The sequence below is a fragment of the Embiotoca jacksoni genome, unplaced genomic scaffold (genome assembly GCF_022577435.1).
Source record: "Embiotoca jacksoni isolate LCO1_2020_lvr unplaced genomic scaffold, fEmbJac1.0.p SCAF_6, whole genome shotgun sequence".
Lineage (NCBI taxonomy): Eukaryota > Metazoa > Chordata > Actinopteri > Embiotocidae > Embiotoca > Embiotoca jacksoni.
The window spans coordinates 14832713-14847279 of record NW_027185414.1 but is presented as its reverse complement, the minus strand read 5'-3'; the positions used below and the strand labels follow the sequence as shown (position 1 = coordinate 14847279).

The window sequence follows — 14567 nt, the reverse complement described above, 5'->3', positions numbered from 1 at the left end:
CCAATCTCTCCAGTCGAGCCCAGTCTAGCCCATATTAGTCCACCATATCATAGTACCGCCATGTTTGTTATGGTGAACAAGCATGAACCAAACAACACAACAGCGATCACAGTTTGTAGTTCACTAATATCATAATGTAATGGAATATGCTCTGGTACACAGTATATGCATCGTGCTCATTTTAACACCTGGTAAAATAACCTGGTCTCTAAGTGTTTAATGCTTCTTTTCTGGCTGTCCCTCCTCCCTCTTCTCTCTCATCTGTGTCATAGCTCAGATGAATCAGTGTCACCAGTGTTGAGAGCACTTACTGTCAACCCTAGCGCCCCGGGCTACAGCACTGATGGACACAAACTATAAAATATCAGCCCCCTGGGGAGACATCGCTCAAGCACTGCCCCACATCCCCGAGGGGGTGCGATCTGGTCAGTGTGTATGGGTTTCTGTGAGTGTGTTGAGAGAGCAATAGGGCAACGTATTTGTCTTTGCATCTGTCTGTAAGCATGGCCTATGTGTGTATATATGTGGATAGTTTTAACATGATTCGCATGAGGAAGAGGTAAAAGGGGAGCTCCTGAGGAAGAAGAATATATTTTTATCTGTGTTTCACTATTTTCTAGTTTCATAAATGTTCTATTTCACAGACTGCTTTAGAAAAGAAATAGAAAATAGAATATACAAGGTCCTGCACCTTTTCAACATTTCCATCTCTGGCCCACAGCAATGACCCCGGCTCTGCCCCAATCCCAATAAGCCTAAATTCCATAACTCTGTAGCTGGGGTCCCAGCCCGTCTGACAAAAACTATAACCAGGCAACTGTATGGGAAAACCACAAATGAATCAATCAATAAAATCAACGGCTCTGTGTGAGGACATGTCCCACATCAGCTGATAAGTGGTATAACCTCCCCCTCCTGTTCTCGCCAGGCACAGCGAAGGTATGAAAAGTCACACAACTAAAATTGGAAGAGGTAGGAGAGCAATATCAGGAAGAGACCTCAGTCCTCTGAATAAAAAACCCCATCCTCTACAGGTCACTGGGCTGCAATTCCTTTCTTCCAATTCTGCAAGGTCAAGGGTCCTGCTTTTTTGTGCTAATGTTCAAGCACATGTACAACTGCACTCGTGTAAAATATAAGCAACACACCACAGCTGCACACATTCTAAGATAAAAACACCAATTTACACTTATATATTTGTCTCTTAACATGCCTTTACCAAATCTCCAAATATTGACTGTTCACTTACACTGTCTGAAGTCTGTGGCTGCCCGATTCACCTAACAGAAGTATATTAACAAGGCTCCTTTGAGGTTCAAGGACAAAGGCATTAAGAGAAAAAGGAAGCAAGGGACTGAACAGTGGACTGCAGGCTTACGATCATTGTTCTATTATACGTTACTGTGTTAGTGTTGGAGGACTTCTAGAGTGGGTTGGAGGAACATATGAATGCAAATAGATGAAATCAAAGGCAAATCACACATTGCTGTTTGTCTTTTTTTCCCCCCATCATTATTATTTCTCTCACTCAGTGCTATAATGGAAGAGTCATGAGACCTAACATAAGGATTGTATGATCAAAAACAGTTATTCTTAGTGCCTGGCAGGTAAATGACAGAAGACAACAAAGTAGTCTCTGTTTGATCAAACACATTCAAAGGTGGATATACGTATGCATCAACCAATCAATTACAACTGCCACTGGTTTTGTTTATGGACTTACTTTGGGCCTGGCCAATAAGGTTTTGGTCTTCGTTTGTTTTTTTTTTTTGTTGTTTTTTTATGTCTATGTTTAAAGAGCAGAAGCTGCCCTACTCCTGATCTGATTTGGATAAAATAGCACCTTATCTTGTAAGTCTCAGTATTAATGCAGGTAACCACTTCTGTCCTCTGATCTGGCAAAGCCTCGGTGAGGTATGAAGGGGCAGTTTTGAGAAGAAAAAAATAAAGAGAAATGTTCAGCAACGTAAGATATAATCCACAAATTCCTAACGTTAGTACAGACAGTCTCAATAAATATTACTCTCAACGGGAAGGGATGGGGAGTGTTTAAGAAGGGAGGTGAAACAGGGCCTGCAGACCCCCTGTAACAGTCACTTAAGTTAAGCACTAGTCTACCAGGCCGCCACACAGTAAAACTCATCTATAATTTGTGATGAGTGTAATGCCATCTCCACTTCATGATTATGTGATATTCTTCACCTCTGCCATAGCCAATGAGGCCAGGAGCTGGCAGTCTTAATGAGGTGCCTCAAAGTTCAGCTTAGGGAGAGGAGAGGTGGGAAGATGGGTGTGTGGAAAGAAAAGAAATTTAGGCCAAGTGAAAGCTGGATACACTACTCTGCCAGTAATATTATCAATATATAGTCATAGAAATAATAGTCGTAAAAAGTAAACATTAAGGATGTATTGTGAATTGTTATTTGAATAAATTACTTGTTTGTCTATGATGAGCTAAAAGCCAAAAGTTTTTAAAAATGGGTTCAAATTCTAAACTCACTCTTCCAGATTGCTCTGCTCATTCTATGAGATATAGTCACAATAAAAACAGAGAGAGAAAGTCATTACGTCCATGCCCAGTCATACAGACCCCCAAACCACTTGTTAGGGAAGCATGGCATCCTGGTTTTGTCGAGGATTATGTCCACCAGGGAGATCTCATGAGAGAGCCCCTTAGACTCATTTTCAGCAGAGTGCATTGCTATGCTCTTATGACTGGTCTAGATGTTATGAATAAGTAAATAACAACATTTTTCCAGTCGTTTAATCTCTGAGCACTGCAATTAGTAAGTCTGTAGTTTGTGCTGCCTTTTTTTCTGCCCTTATTATTGTTATTGAAATGTCACGCTCTTATTTAGCTCAAGGATGAATAATAAATAAGCTATAATTACTGTCTTGAATGAGCTGACGGCTTGGCTGGGTCAATGGTAAAGAGAGACCCCCCATCTTCTCTCTCTCTCTTTTCCTCTCTTCCCCTTCTTCTCCCTCTCTCTCTTTAATTGGATCTTGTAATTAGTTTCTCTGAAGGATCTGGGAGGTCTGAGGCATCCTCTACAGCATTCATTAGTGTTCTTGAAGAAGGGTGCAGCTTTTTAAAAGCTCTGCCTGCTCCGTCCCTCACATGTCATAACACTAGATATGAGTATGCCCAAATACAATAAGACCATAATTTCCAGCCTGGTTAGGTTTTGCCAATAAACTACCAAAACAAAGCAGCTCAGCACTGTGTGGGCCTTGAGGGAAACATTAAGGTAGTTCCTAAAACACACGGAAATGTACTCTTTTTCATGATTAATCTTTTGAGTATAAATTTTCCATGGGTGCTCCAACTAGGAGAATCAGAAATTACATGAAATGCCTATGTGATGATGGTTTGCACACTCAGAGTTTAAGAGAGTCTTACTTGATTCACATTTATTGTGAAGAAAGCTAAATACTATCAGACAGTTCATGGCTGCAGGTAGCAGTGTGTTCTGAAATCTTAAGTAAAATGTCCTTTGGCTTACAACTAGAGAATTGACCAGCCTGAGCAAATTCTCTTTTTGAGATGCACGCATGTACAACACACATATACAGAAACACACAATCACACATATGCATACACACACACACACACAATGTTCAGACCTATAATATACAACCCCCCTCTAGCACCCCAACACCATTTCCCCCTTTTTCTTCCCCACCCACCACTGGCCAGGCTACACTAGACATCTCTCCCTAATCAGCAGCCTCGTCTCGCTCAGACTGGTTGCCATAGTAATATGCCGGCTGGTCGACATGGCAACCACTCTGAGGTCCACTATTAAATGAAGAAGAGTGGAGGGAGGGATAGGGAGAATGGAGTTGGGATGAGAGGAGAGGGAGAGAGAGGAAGAACAGGAAAGACAGCAAGAGACAGGGAGAGATTGTCCAAGATGGGGGAAGGGGTATCAGGGGTGGGGTAGTGGGGGGCATAGAAAAATGAAAACGGTGTGGAAAAAAAAAGCATAGAAAAACGAGTACAAGGACAGAGACAGACAGACAAGGAGGGGCGGCAGGAGGATATAGTAGTACCATTTGAGCTACCTATTGCATTGTATGGTATTAAAAGCTTCTGATATGTGTCGCAACAATGCCATTAACCTAATGCATGACGTAATTTACTTAATGCCTTACACTTATAAATTTATACGCATGAAAAATGCATGTGCAGCCTGTCTCAATCTAGATAAAGGATCATAAACTAATATCGTGTTTTAAGAGATACTTACCATATTATTGTCAATCTACATCGGGCATACCTCAAAAATGATATAAATACAGTAAAATGTATAATGTATAACAGTTTTATGGATCACAGGCCAACAATAATTACTGGTGAAGGCATTAGAAAAGTTTATGTTAGACAATGAGGTCACATTGAATATGGAACAAAACCAGGAGGCAGTTGCAATGTATTTAGAGTCTGCTTAATCATCAACAAACCTGTTCTTATTAAAATAGTGATCTTTTTTGGCATTACCCTGAATGGTACACCTCCCAGTTGCCTTATAAAAAAAAATTTGGGCACCTCCCTCTCATTCCACTTGGCATGTCAGACAAGATGGAATATATGTAAAATGTTTCTGTAATTTAAAATTACACTGCAGGCTTGGCAGTTTCTGGAGCCATTCTGTCATTGTGCCATCAGTGGTGCACTCTTTCCAAACTGAAGTGAAAATTCACCAGGGCACACATATCTCAGTGTGTCTCTTGTACAATCTGCCTCCATCATTCTTTCCTCACCCCCTCCTCCTGTCTCTCTAAGTCTTCTTTCCTTCTCTTATTTTTTGTATTTGCACCTCACCTATATCTTGGTGTCTCCTGCTACCAATGCAATTTTTTTTTCCTTTCATCAGATTTTTATCCCCCTTCTTCCTCTTTGAATGGATCTCTCTGTCTTGCTTTTTCTCAAAGTCTGATTCTTTAATGAATGAATTGCCCTTCTATCAAGATGCCACTGCAGCAGTGACACAAAATAGCATTTGTTGCCTTGTGTGAAATTCCTTCATGAATTGGAGCCCTCTCTTTTTCCCTGGAGCATCTTATGAAAGATAGCTAATTGCTTGTCCACATTGTACCGTCAGTCCCTGCTTCCCCAGTGCACCATTCAGAGGCAATTAAAGTGAGCTTAAACAGAGTAAGAAAGTGCGTCATCCTCTTAATGCAATTAAGGATGTGTGCACACAAACATACAGTAATAGTCAGAAACACAAAAACAGGAACACATAGAAAGAACACAGGAAAAAAAAGCAAACGGAAGATGTTAATTTATCAGGCAATGCATGCCCTTTTCTTGGTTGCATCATATGTAACAGTCTAGATTTTGGCTATCAGTCAGGATTTTAAAATGCAAACATAAAAGTCTAAAATGCTTTCTGTCTTGATAAATTGTAAATGTCAATTTGACTTATAAATACAGAAAAATTATCTGTGGAAAGATAAATATGAATTCATAAATTCTTTCTATTCATATAACATATTTAAAGCAACATTTCCAATCTTAGTCTGGAAAACCTGATATGCAAATCTGTTTAGCAAATGTCTTTTTGTTTATTTTAAACAAAAAGACATGTAGACATATAATGCTGTCATTAGAAGCAGAATAACATTTCCTAACTCAAAAAAAATGTTTTTCTTGCAGTTGATGGTAATAGTTTGGTGTAATTAACCACACACACCTTGAAGCATCCATGTAAACAGGCACATGCTGCCTGTGAGTCACAAGGTGAAATGACAGGCCTCTGGTCAGACACACAGGACATTTTCATTGTAACAGTCATGCTCCAACACTTAAGCCTCTGACATACTGTATGTGATTACAAGCACTAGGTAATCAGCTAAAAATCAAGCAAGGTTTTATTAGAACATTGCAAACTTAAATCAATTTGAGAAGTGAATAGCCTCTAATTGTGGGGTAATTTTGCATGAGCGGTTGCCTTGTTATTTGTGTGTAAATTCCACCCATTCATTTGCGTCACATTTTGGTGGAGAAATTGAATTTAAGTTAAGGCAGCAAAGTCACACTACTTGCAGGGCCTACTGAGACAGGCTGGGGGACGTCTTGGGAAATCTCACCACTTGTTTCTCTCACTTTAGCACTTTATGTGGTAGCTCCATCTCAACATCTTCATTAATGTTTTGTGGGACAGCCAACCAGAGCCAATCCCAGCCGGAACAGACTTAAACATGTTCAGTCTATGAAGATTCAGCACGTCAGGAACTCATTTGGTTTAATATATATACGGAATACTATAGTCTTTTGTACATTCTACCAAATGCAGTACTTAAGCATATTCATAACTGAGCTGATGCAGGTCACAAACAGTAATATACTGTATACACACAGAACTGTCTTTTGTTAGACATGAAGACTCCATATTTAGTACTGATCTGTCATTATTGTGTTCTACTCATCAGAATTTCCCTCAGTTTCTAGTCAAGTTCATCGCCTTTGCGAGTGATTTCTGGCAACAGATCTGTCTCATCTGACCTAATCTGCCTATGAGTCACCATCAGACATAGAGTAGACAGTACACAAATGACAATGCAAGCATTCACGCTGAACATTTTAACATGCACACGCATGTCCCCAGTTCCTGTTTTTCTTCCTTTCCTGACCTCTTCTACTTTGTCTTTTGTCACCAAAACAAGTTTTTGTCAACGTGCATGAAAAGTTCCAACAATGACTGCATGAAATTATGTTCCTATGTAACATCTTGCAAGTATGTTTTGAAGGACTTCATTTTCAATCAACGTAATGAGGAAATGCAGTTAATTAGCGCATCAGGCAAAGTTGCAAATACACTGATGCTAGACGTATCCAATCTAGTGACTGAATCATTATTTATCTTTTTCATGGTTATATTTAAACCCTCACATCACCCGGTTAAGGTGTTCTGAAAAGTCCACTGTTACGTGAAACAAAACAATTTTTTTTTTTACATTTAATCAAAACTGTGATTATTTCCTAATCTTCATCAAAATAATCGCAGATGAGACTCTGGATGCCAATCCCAGCCCCTCGTTTCAGAGTGGTGCATTTTGTACATCCACCTTCAACCCCAACCATCTACGGCCCTACTGCCGACTGCGGTTCATAAAGACTGTACTTCTTTTGATTAAAAAAAAAAAAAGAAGGATAAAACATCTGATGGTCAAGAAGCCAAAATGAGCAGTGCTGCCTCCCTGACACTGAGAAGATATTTCCATGCAATGTTTTGAAAAACAAGAATGAGTGTTCTTTTGGACTACAGATATTTGTTTGTACTGTCAGAGAGCAAGGCTAGGGTGTGTCCTTTATGTCCTGAGGGGGAGTGTCTCTCAGTGGCAGAGGTAACTGTAACTGTCTTTATATCTGTGCAATGCATGGAGGGGCCCAAAGGAAGAAACTGTGACCCGATGGGTGCTTATGGCTGTCCTCAATTAGCATCCAGTAGCCTTCCCAAGCAAACCCTTCTTCATGCAATTAAAAAACGGACCAGTTTATAAGACCCCAGAGTTTGTTTCCACTCCCAGATTTAGCACTCCTTTGGCTCCAAAATCCCTGCGAACCCACTGAGCTCTACTCTGTACTGGGACTGTTTCATTTAAATAATTTCTGCAAATATTGAAGTGAAATCAATGATGTTTTTGAGAAAATTGTTAATTACTGCTGGGTTGTAGATAGATTGATTGGGCTGGCATATTGATGCTGACTTCCTTTTTCAATCATCTGAGATGTACAGTGAAGACGAGGAACAGATAACGGGAAAAAAAAAAAAAGGAGGACTTTACCCTTAACAGTATACACTCTATATGCATGCGTGTTTTCAGATACATTGTAAATGGTTAATTACAGCTATTAATTTGAATATTTTTCCCAAAGCAGATAAAGAATCTGTTTATCTTCAGCTACAATTCTTTTCACACTTCAGTTTGCTGATGCCTTCACTCCAGTCCCAGACAAGCTGGGCTCTGAGCCCCAAGGCATCCTCAGCAGAGTTGGATTCAAATTCACCGCAATCCTACTGCCAGCCTAGAGCTAGCTACCACTTGTGTGCCAAATTATTCTTTAATTTAGCCACAACATTGTTGAGTAACCATTGATACACACTGTGGTTGACAATCTCCAGCTAAGAACATGCTGTGAAGAAACATAGCAGATTTATTTCGGTCCAGATAAAATCTACTTGACAGTTTAAAAGAATTTGTTTTTACTTTTAAAGGTTTTGTCACAAAACTATGTGTGTACATACTTTATAGTTGTAACCTGTTATTAGAAATGATTTGACGGTTTAAGACTTTTCTACTTGCCTTTCTTTAAAACCATTGTCATACAGAAAATAAAATGTCGTAGAAAGAACAAATGTTTAAAATTCGGTGTTGTGCATCAATACTTTAGAACATATTGATACAGAGCTGTTTCTGAAACCCGTCACAATGTACCGTGCAAAAAAAGGGACGCTAAACAATCATTAATCACTGCAACAAATATTTATGAAAACTTCTCTGAAAGATATTCGATATGATATAATAACATATAAACTATGTCAAGTAAGACGTTGGAATATCCTTCGTGCCGTGGTGAAAATGTAAGTGATAAATATATCTTAAAAGTGTGGTGGATTCATTGTTTTAGCTGATTTCAAAATGGACTGTGACAAATGGACAGTAACGAAGCAGATACACAATATATGCAGACTATTCATAGCTGCCACACAATGATCTACTTGACTGCAGTGGGGGCTTTGGCACCTGTTATTCAGCCAGCACAGTCACCATCACAACCTATTCTGACACCAAATGTAAAGTCCAACTGCCCTCCAAATCCCTCCCAATTATAAAAGGTCCTTGAGTTGCTGTTTTGCCCCCTCTCCAGCTCCTGTCTGATTACTGAGTGTGGGGTGAGCTGCGCAGGCAATCAGCCGCAAAGCGCAGAGGACCAGGAGGACTGGGAAAAAAATCAAATCCAAAACACTGCAAAAAATAAACTAAAGGGAGACTACTGGACCGCAATTACAGGCCATCCAGCCAGGCCTCTGCTCCAGCACTCAAGAGCTGCCGTGATTTCCGACAGAAAAGGTTATTAGTTTTTATTGGAGGAAATAGATGCTGGGTGGCTTTAAATGGCACAGTAATGCAGGGGCGGGGGGGGCGGGGAGGGGGGCTGGAGGGAGGCCTCCTGACCCAGGTCTCCCAAGAGTCCCATTGCGCTGCCAGAGAGACATACAGAAGCCATCACACACCCTCTCCCCTTCCCCCAGCCCTCATGCCCTACAGCTCCTGCTTGAACTCTGAGGCAGTGGCTTGGTCTTCGGCCTCGAACTCAACCTGGACACACGCTTCTCTTTTTTCCCCCCTCTTTAAACAGCATTACATTTCTACAGCCTCACATTCTTCCACTGTAATAACCTCACAGGTAAGAATGTCTGAAAATCATTCCCATCTTCTATGTTTTAATATTTTATCAAACTTAGGTTTGTGGTTGTTTAAATTAATAATCTTAAAAAATGTCATTTAAATAAATCTCTTTTATATCACTACCCATCATTGAATGAGGTAACACAATGGCGATTGAGCCTGTGGCCCGCTGATGAAAGCCCTTACATTTGAAGTATTCTAAACTGAACGGGCTGGGTGTTGGTGGTGATATTTTGGGGTAAAATCACCAGCCGCTTTTTCCATCACCCCGCAGTCGCTGTTCCGCCAGAGAGGATAGGTGGCGCTAACGCAATAGGCTCGCTCTTCAATTCACTTGTGTATGAAGCAGCGTGCCAGCAAGATCAAACTCCCGACTGATCGACGTCGCACAGGTTTCGCTGTTAGGATCTGCGGCAACAGAGACCTTTTAAAATTGTTAATTTAATGAGATTTCCTTTGCAGTTTTTAAACATTAACCAAAAGCAAATTGAAAAACGAACCAATAAACTAAGGATGGATTGCTTTAAAATAAAACATTTCCAGGCTGTCTGTCTGTACACACACATGCATGCCTCCAACAGAGGAGCAGCACATGTGAAAACATTATGAGTGACCGTGGCGGCTGCGTGTTTGCTTGGCTCAGTGTAATGACTGCCTGCAGATTTCCTGCCACGAGCATGTGCGCCTGCGACTCCAGAAGGGGAAGTATGCAACCATATTTGCCTTTGTGCTGAGCTGCCAGTGTGTGTACTCTGCTGTGTGTGACATTATTTCAGAACGTGTAAGCTATGATCTGCCTGCACCAGATGAAGTGCTCTCCACAGGCGGTGGTGTGTCAGTGTCCAGTGAAAGGCAGTAATCAGACGTGTAGGCTTTTATCAGCCAAAGGAAATATACTGAAATGTTTTAATGATTTTATCATTATTCCATGCACATGATGCAACATCTTAGTCACTTAGGTGTGTAAAATGCAATTACTTTGATTATGAGTGTGTGTGTCAAAATATGTCTTTATGTCAAAGTAGATAATATGTTAATGTCATCTATGTGAGAGAGTGTATGTGTTTGTCTTCATTGTGATTGCTGCCCATACTCTACTATCCTAATCTGTATTCAGGGCAGGTAGGCTCCAGCACGGACCCGCAGCTCAGTAACTAATGGAGGGGCTGATGGGAGCCTGATGACGACCACAGGGCCATTTGTGTACACACACACACACACACACACACACACATACACACACACACACACACACACACACAGACACACACACACACACACACATACACACACACACACACACACACACACACACACACACACACACACACACACACACACACACACACACACACGGTGCACATATACAAACACAAACACTATGGCTGTTTCCAGCTGCAGCTGCACCCATCATGCTGCTAGTAGCCAAGCAAGTTAATTACATTGACCATTTAATATTGGTGATTTCTTTTTCCCTTTTGTGCGCAGGGGGATGCAATTTGATAAATTTTATCATCTTTCTGAGTAAGTGAGTAACAATTACAGTGCAAGACATCATCCTTTCCGTCCGTTAATTTTTCTGCTGCTGTTGTTGCTGCTATTTCTTAGATTTCGGTCTTTAATTGCCTCCACTACAAACTTTCCCAGCGAATCACTGCCCCTCTAAGTTGATTGCCAGGAAGTGCAGGGAATTAGAAAATTAATGTCACACTAAGGTCAATGCTTTAGAGTGGCACAGACACAAACTTGCACAATGTGTTTGCTCTGTTCACAATGTTGCAATACCTGTGACCAGGGTTTTACACAGGCACTTCAATATTTTTTGTTTTGCACAATTTTTTGCAGAGTTAAGTCAATGCATATAGGTCTCAAATATAAGTGATCACCTCTGTTAACACAAAAACAGTTCACGTAAAACAACAACAAAATTGTTGTGAATCAACCTACAAATTGTCACAACACCCTCTTGAACATCACAGTTTCAGTAATCCTGGATCTCCTCTCGTTAACGTATTTTATTTTCCTCTTCTTTCCTTTCCTCTTCTTTCCTTTCCACCCTCCCCCCCATCTCCTCCTCCTCCTCTGCTGAGCTTGGGCCAAGGAGCTGACAGCCAGTGACCTAGGAGTCTCCGTGGTTCCCAGGGAGAGAGGTAATGGGCCCAACCCCGGAACGCACTCTCACTCTCTGCACACATGGGGCTGCCGGCAGCTTTGATCCAGTAGCCCCTGCTCGGGTCTCCTGACGCCTGGTGAGGAAATTCATAGGAACAACTGGAAGAGGCCTGTGTTTATTCAGCTCCTTTAATGAGGAGGGAGACGGATTATCGGGGGCCTAAATCTCCCCAAAAAAACACAGAGAAAGAAAACTGCTGCTCCTTCCAGATGTTTCTCTATCACCGCTCACTCCAAAAGAATCCGAGGGAGAGAGAGAGAGAGAGAGAGAAAGGGATGGTTTCATTATGCTGGAAGGGGGAACTAGTGGTCAGCGGGAGAATTTCCTTGTGTTTTCTCTGTTCTTCTGTCTGGCCAGATGTGGGAGCTGGCCAATCCTCTCCGGGTGAGCCCAGAGGAGAGCAGCCGCCCAGGCACAGTGGGGAAAGCTAGGGGCTCTGAGAGGGAGTTTGCAGACATATGTTATTTTGTTGAAAGGGGGGTGTTTGATGGTGTAGGTAACCAGAGCTCCAAGGCATAAGCTTTACTTTAAGCAATTTGTGCCGTCTTAAAGAGAAAAAGAAGCTATTTCCTGAGCTTGTCATATGACCCCTAATGTGTTTGTTTTGTCCATTTTTACACATAGCCTCTTTGTAATCCCAATTAACGTAGCGAAGCAAGTGACGTGGGACCAGGCGTATGAAGCTCGTCTGTCCCAGGAATTGAAACAGAAGCCTAATCCACACATAAAGTAGCACATGACTACAGGTGGTGGACAGACAAAGGGAGCTTCAGTAATGGTAACGCCACTCTACCTACAGACACTCAGAAGACTCAGGCTGTGCGTCAGGCTCTTGACCCTTTTGCCAGAAGACTGCCCAGATCAATACATCTCTCTATTGTCAAATCATTTAGGGGAGGATTACGGGTTAGCTACTGGTCACAGATCCTAACACACAGAGGGCAAAGGTCAACACATTTACATGTGATTTCCACACATTAGGCCTTGTTAAGAGTATCACCTGTGGTACAAGCAGCCTTGTAGTGCTGTCTGGTCTGGCCTTCGCTCATTCCCTCATCCTTTCTGTTAAGGTCACACTTTAAAATCAGCTTCTTTTCTAATCTATACGATCAGACCATCCTCACCCTTGTCCTCTGAAATGCTAACCCTTCCAGGTTCAAGGTCAGGGCAGTGACAGGTTGAAGAACGGGTGCCCACGGTGCGTGTTTGTGTGTGAGAAGGCATATAAAAGGTCAAGTTCACTAAAGAACAGCGTGCAAGATGTATGAAGATGCTGACAATTAAACTACTCTGTAATGGCTGTCCAAAGTGATGTGCATGTACATGTGCCTGTGTGTGTATGCAATCAAACAAATGATCATGCACATGCGCTAATGTAAGTGTTATTCACAGCTATAAAATAACACTTGAGTGGATTATTGAATTAAAGGAAAATTAAGTACCATTTCACTGGGGTTGATTAGTGCAACTGCTCAATATAGACAACTTATTAGGATGAATTGCTTAAATTGTCAGTTCATATTAAACTGGTTAGATAAAATGATCTCAAAAGAACAACTAGTATTTTTATAAGTATTAGCTTGCCTTAACATCAGTCCAGCTCTGATGTGAGTCTTTTAAAATTCAGAGTATATATGCAAGATGTGTGACAGTAATGTTGGTTTCGTTTGAGTTCTTAATTTTGTAAGATTTATCTTTGCACACTTCACTGGCAATATATCATCATCTGATTTTATTATATCTGGTAATAATTTGATTTTGACACTTATTGCTTAAATCTAACATTCAAATATATTTCTTATAAATATATGCTGTAAAAAAGATTACAGTTTATTACTGCTTAATAAAAACAATTTTTTTTTGGACTGGTCAGTGTCATGTTTCGATTATTTTAAAAAGAACAATAAATGAAAATGCTCAAACAATCATGATCGTGTTATACATTAGTTCATATATGAAAATAAAAATTAATTGTGCTCTTGTCATGTTTCATCATTATTTTGTCATATTGCATTTTTAGAACAAGAACTAAATGTAGACCTCTCTTTTACCTATGCTACCTTGGGACAAATTATATGGTTATCTATTTACTTAATTTACTTCTCAACAGTTTTATGCAAAAGTTTGGGCACCCTTGGACTAATTGCATTTTTGTTCATTTGTTGGAGTGAAAAAAAAAAAGTGAATATAAACACAGCAGTATTGCAAACATTTCTTTTCCCAGCTGTTCTAGTCTGGATAAAGGAATTTTTACCCACTCTTCCTTGCAGATCACTTTAAGTCCTGATATGTTTTTAGGCTATCTGGCACACGGATCTTTTTTAAGATCTGCCACAGATTTATAATGATGTTCAAGCCAGGGGACTGGGAGGGCCATTTTTTCAAGCCATTCATGGTGGATTTGGAGCTCTGTTTTGGATTATTGTGCTGTCTTAGAAGTCAGTTTCTTTTCGGTGACAGTTTATTTGATAACTGAATGAAATTTGCATCCAGAATTTGCTAATATTGAGTGGAATCCATCCCTCCCTATATCTGTGACACTCGTTGCTAAACAACCCCAAAGAATTTCCACTCTCAGCAGTTGGTGAGGCGCAGCTCCTTTTGTTATACCAACATACCTTTAGAGATTCTGGACATGGAGCACAAATTTAATATCATCTGTCTGTAGCACTTGTTTCAAAAAAATGACTCTGGGTTATCCAGATGTTGCTTTGCATTTTTTAGAAGTTGACTTCTGTGAGGAGGTGGCAGGTAAAGTTTCTTTCTACCGTTTCATGTAAACTCTGTCTGTGCATCAACGCTGCACCGTGGAGCTGTGCACCATCACTCCTATGTCAGCAGCTGCTCCTTCACAGTCATATGGCTCAACAGACATGCGGTTTTATCTGAACAATTTCTTGGTCTTGCAGATGTTCTATTGACTTCCCCAGTTCCTGACATTTTCTTAATGCAAATTGCAAGGTGGAAGTGC

The 14567-nt window shown here is 40.7% G+C and overlaps 1 protein-coding gene across 2 annotated transcripts in view; it reads right to left on the bottom strand.

Moving 5' to 3' along the window:
- Window positions 1-14567, bottom strand: part of zfhx3b (zinc finger homeobox 3b) — a 207213-nt gene that overhangs the window by 175061 nt on the left and 17585 nt on the right. The window lies entirely within an intron of this gene.